We start from the raw sequence: 6,000 nt of genomic DNA on the forward strand, positions 1-6,000 counted from the left end.
AAAGTCTGCCAAACATCAAACGGCGCTGTTAAGTACAAAATTGGACTTAAATGGCGTCGTTTAAGTCCCATCCGGATGAAATGTATTCACTGGTTGCGTGAAACGGCGTCATTTCACGCAACCTTTTTTTTTTTAAAATGAAAGCTTAGTTAAACGGCGCCGTTTGGGTTCAAATGTCACCCGCACTTCCCCACTTACCCCCCACCCCCCCAACCCCACGGGCCACAAACTGAAGTGTCGACACCGAGTTTCCCAATTCAAAAACCCTAGCAGCCGCGCAACAGCCCCCCTCTCCAGCAGCCCAGCCCCTCCGTTGGGTCGCCTGAAAATTCCAGCCGGCAGTCCATCGTCTGAGTCATCTCCGTTGGGTCCCCTGAAAAATCCAGCCGATAGCCCCACTCAACCGGTCCGATGCTGCCTCAGTGCCTCACTCTCGGTATGTTTGTTTCATTTCATCTACTTGTAATTTTAGGAGTACTGATTTATAAGAAGTACTTATATATGAGATTAAGTGATTGGCAATGGATAAATTTGGGTGCAATATTGGAAGAAAATATTCGATCGGTTCAGTTCTTTGAGAAGTGATTCAAAGAACCAGATTTTTTTTAAGAACCTACAGAAATATAAGCATAGGGTTAGTGGAAGTTAATAAATTTATTTTAATATATTGCGTCTCATTTGATGCTTGTAAACATTTAAATATGATCAGGACTAGGCAAGTAGTTCAAGTGTCCTGGCATTACAACAAGACAGAATATTATTGACAGAATATTATTCCTACACAAACCTAATTCATGGTTACAGAATATATATATTGAGAATTGGTGCCAAAATGGATTTATTTTCAGGGTCAATTCAAAGCATACCTGTCAAGTTCCTTTAAAAAAATTAAGAGACATGCCGAACCCATAATGACCATGGACCATGTAGTTCATTTTAACATATTTAAATATATCATTCATATTTCTCTTTTATATATGAGGAAAGAAAGCACGGGAAATTTATATATTGAGTGCACAAATCAATCACTGTCTGAAGAAAATCAAAACAAGGATTCATTCTATGATCTATCTAGTTCCTTTTCAAGTTGCAAGATATTGCTAACGCCATAAACACACACAGGACTACCCTAAATGGATTTATAGGTGAACTATATATATATGTGGATTTATAAAATGTCAACCCTTGGATCCCATGATTTGAGCATTATTGATTATATGTTATTTTCATTTAATTCCATTTCTTTCTTTTCTAGATGGAAACGATTCTAGAATTATTTCCACAGGATTGTACTACAAATGATATAGAGTCAACACAGGCTACACATGGGCAAGGCATTCCTCCACTCCCACCCAATGTAAGTGTTAATACTACATAGAGTGGTAGTGGTAGACATAGGTCAATGGTTTGGGATCACTTTACAAAAATACCACAAGGTGATCCAAGTAAACCTAGGGCTGCATGTAATTACTGTGGTGCTTCGTATGCATGTGATACGAAGACCAACGATACAAAGTCCATGAAGTATCACATTGAAAATCAATGTAAGAAATGTCCATTGAGACAGACGGATAAGTACCAAACTACTCTCGGTTGGAAGGCGGGTGTAGGAAGTGATAGTGGGGGATTTGTGCCCATATCATTTAGTGTTAAGGCTTGCAGCCAAGCCTTAGCAGAAATGATTAGTCTTGATGAGTTGCCCTTTAGGTTCGTTGAAGGGGAGGGTTTCAAGAAGTTTATGCTCGTTGTTTGCCCTAAGTGGGTCGGGATTCCATCTCGTGTTACGGTTGCGAATGATTGTTTTAGTGTGTATATAAGGGAAAAAAGTAAGTTGAGAAGTGCTATTCAAGGGCAACGAGTTTCCCTCATCACGGATACATGGACATCCATGCAAAACCTCAACTATATGTGTCTCACTGCACACTTTATTGATGATAATTGGAAACTACACAAAAGAATTCTTTATTTTTGTTTGGTTGAGAATCACAAGGGTGATATACTTGGTATGGCCATAGAGATGTGCTTGCATAATTGGGGGAGACCGAAAGTACTTGCAATCACACTTGATAATGCAAGTTCTAATAACAGAGTAATTTCTTATTTGAAAAAAAAAACCAAATATAGAAAGGGCACTGTTTTGGAACATAAATTCTTACATGTTCGGTGTTGTGCTCACATCCTAAACTTAATTCTCCGTGAGGGGTTGAGGGAATTTGATGAGTCTATTGTGAAGGTGAGATGTGTTGTGAAACATGTCAAGTCTTCACCTCAAAGGTGGACTACATTTAAGAAGTGTATTGGGTTGGAAGAAATTGCAAGCAAAAGTGGCATTTGTTTAGATGTACCGACTAGGTGGAACTCCACCTATCTTATGTTGGAGGGGGCTTTAAAATTTCAAAAAACTTTTGAACGATTGGAAGAAGAAGATTTGGGATTCCTTAGTAGTGTTGGAGACGACGACGACGACGATGATGATCAAATTGGTGATGTGTTGAATAGGAGAACATCAAATAAGTTAGGGCCTCCCAATAATAATGATTGGGAGAACGTAAAGTTGTTTGTAAGGTTTCTTGAACTATTTCATGATGCAACTTTATCTTTTTCGGGGAATCATTATGTAACTTGCAACTCATTTTTTCTAGAGTTAGTTAAAATATCTGATGCAATTGAAGTAGAGTGTGAAATAGGAAGCCCTGTGGTGGGATTAATGGCCACAAATATGAAGAAAAAATTTGACAAATATTGGGGCGACTTAGATAATATGAATGTGTTGCTGTTTGTTGGGATTATTCTTGATCCTCGGTATAAGATGCGATATTTTGACTTTGCATTGGAATGCATGTATGCCAATGATCCCACAAAAGCGGTTGATTTGAGTTGGAAGGTGAAAAATGCTTTAACCTGCATGTATGAGGCATACGCTGATAATGACGAAGGCAACAATTCTGATCTACAATAGCAGCGCACAAGTCCCCCACGTGAAGAAGTAAATTCTACAGATGGTAGTGGTAGTGATAGAGTTGATAGGACGGCATAAAGAATGGCAATATTCAAGCAACGGTTACAGTCGGAAAACACTTTGGGGAGCAAGAATGAGGTTGATAGATACCTAGCTGAAAGTTGTGAGGAGGCATTCCCAAGTTTTGACATTCTTATTTGGTGGAGGGTTAATTCAGTTAGATATCGTGTACTTTCAAAAGTTGCACGAGATGTATTCACAATACCGGTATCTACAGTGGCCTCTGAATCTACATTTAGCACGGCGGGTCGTGTCCTTGATTATTTTCGAAGTAGTTTATCTCCGATGATGGTTGAGGCTCTCATTTGTACACAGAACTGGCTTCGTTCTTCTTCTACTCCAATCAACATTAGGACTTTAATGAATGAGGTGGAAGATTTTGAGAGGCAGTCGGGTATGTTTCTTACTTACTTCATTTTATAACTTTTTTTTTTATAAGTACTTCATTTTATAACTTTTATGATCTATAATACTATATGTTATGTAACTTTATAGAATTTGTTTTGTTTCTTTATTGTATAGAACTTGTTCGGGACGGTGACACTTTAGGTTGTTAGTTTTCAATTTTCACATTTGTTATTTGCTATTTGCTAATAATTCATTTGTTTACACTTTACAACGTACTGTGAAAACTGAAAAGTATGCCAAGCTAAAAGATGTAGGAAGTTAGGACTTAGGAGCTGCCAGGAGAATAATTGTCTTTATTGTAATTTTTATTTAGAGCTTTTAATTTTTCAGTTATTTGAGAATTGTATAATTTTTAGTTTTCATTATCTATGCTTGGGAATGTTTTTTTTTTTTTCTTTCTTTCTTTTAGAAGCCAAATTTGCTTGGGAATGTTATTTCAATTTTTTTTCATTATCTAGTATAATTTTTAGTTTTAACCTTGTTTAAATTGTTTGGATGGATTAGTAGTAAGAAAATCAAGTAGTTATTCTTTTTTTGAAGTTTCTGATGGATATAGACAAAATTTATTTTTTGTAGTAAAACCTTTTATTCAAATTTATTCACTGTAATTTAGTTAGCATATTGCTTGGCAACACAAGTATTATTAATTTATTATATCGACAATTTTTTTTTATGATTATTTTTATTTTCCCTTCAAGTTCTTTTTTTGTATTTTTTGGCTTCAAATTGGATAAAATGTTAGTGGGCTTTCACCATTGGGCCGAAAAAACAGAGGAATAAGATTGGGCTTTTGGCCCATCAGGTTAGGGTAGGCCCGAATAGGACTGACCGGACCGGATCGGACCGAATTGGATCGGACCGGACCGGACCGGTCCTGCTGCCTATTCGGTTCGGTCCAGGGTGAGAAAACTCTGGACCGAATTGGTCTGGTCAAGTCCACAAAAATTCATTCGGACCGATCGGACCGGACCGAATTCACCCTACATAGGGGAGCAAAGGTAAATAAGCAATACGCAATAGAACAAATATTGGTTTTTTCTGGGAGTGACTGTCGTGAGAAAAAGTATATTATTAGTTGGAAAAAAAAAATTTCCCACTGATTTGTTCCGTGGGAGACTCGTGGCATATAATGGGTGGAGAAAGAGTCTTTTTCCACCAAACCACAAGTTTATAGAAAAAATCTTCTTTTTCCCATGAACTACCGTGGTGGTTAAAACCTTTTTTTTTTTTTTCCGTGACAAATAAGATTTCGTTTGGGATAATGTGGTGGGCAATAACACAATTTTCCATGAGAAGAGGTTGTGACAAAAAGTGTTTATCCAAAATATATATTCGTGAAAAAAGTTATCTTTGGTATTTTCGATAAAATACTTTCCTGGGAAATATATATATTTTTCACAAAATATTTGGTTGGGAATATCTATTTACGAAGAAATCCTATCGCAGGAAATAATTATTTCCAGCAAAAAAAAAAAAAAAAGTATTTGCCACGAGTTGCATTCGCGGCAAATACTAAGAGATTTCAGAAAAAAAATCATAAAATAAAAAAAAGATTCAGAGCAAAAAATAATCATAACAAATAGTCTAATATAGGCTAAAATAAGTATATCCGAATCTTGGAGATCCAAATTGACGCTTATATGAATTTTTTTTTTTAAAAAAATGTACAAATATGCTAACATTCACAATAAAAACTTCTAATAAGAACCCAATTTATACACACACCACACAACCACAAAACTTTACAAGTAACAATTCATGACTCCACAAATAGTGGGGCATAGTTTAAAAAAATCTACTTCATCCCAACTCCATGGCTAATGGCATAAAAGGAAAGTAGACACAACAATTGATAGAGGGTTCTTTTTCCCCATAACTAAATGCAAAGAACAGGTTCTGGAAACTTGACCTGGAGAATCCCTCCAATGCAAAGAACATGTTCTGATAACTTGAACATTTCCAATGCAACACATGCCACTAAAACTTGAGCACAAGAACCTGAAGCGAAATTATTTAGAAAGAAGAGGTGAAAAAGCAAATCACTTGTTACTCCCAAACTAAATAAATCTGAAAAGCATAAATCTTCAGAGTCAGGTGGTTCAGTTTAACAGTTCCTAGTTTTTTTCTCGTGTACTTATCTTAATAGCTCAAAGAAATCAAGTGACAAAAATCATCTTATAGGATAGAGCAGATTAAAGTGACAAAAATCATCTGCTCTGATAACTTATGATAACATAAGCATTTAAGAACTTTATGTAATTAATAAACTAATGCCTCTGCTCCTCCGCAGACTAGAAGTGAAGTGTGGATGGCAAGGTCCAAGTAATGAATTCAAACACAGCAAAAAGGGTAAGATAAACTAGATAGATCAATTAGGTGTCACAAAAAAATTCTTGGACCATACATAATGGAAGACTTTATTAATAAAAACAAAGGTAGCATCCCACGCTTGCAAGTATACAGGAGGAAGGCCTAACTAGAAATAGAAAAAGATACATGAAAAGTGGGGTCACAAAAAAACTCTCCTACTTGAAATTTTAGAGTAGATCAATTATCTCAATATTGATGGGTGA

The sequence above is a fragment of the Juglans microcarpa x Juglans regia genome, chromosome 8D (assembly GCF_004785595.1).
Source record: "Juglans microcarpa x Juglans regia isolate MS1-56 chromosome 8D, Jm3101_v1.0, whole genome shotgun sequence".
NCBI classification, from domain to species: domain Eukaryota; kingdom Viridiplantae; phylum Streptophyta; class Magnoliopsida; order Fagales; family Juglandaceae; genus Juglans; species Juglans microcarpa x Juglans regia.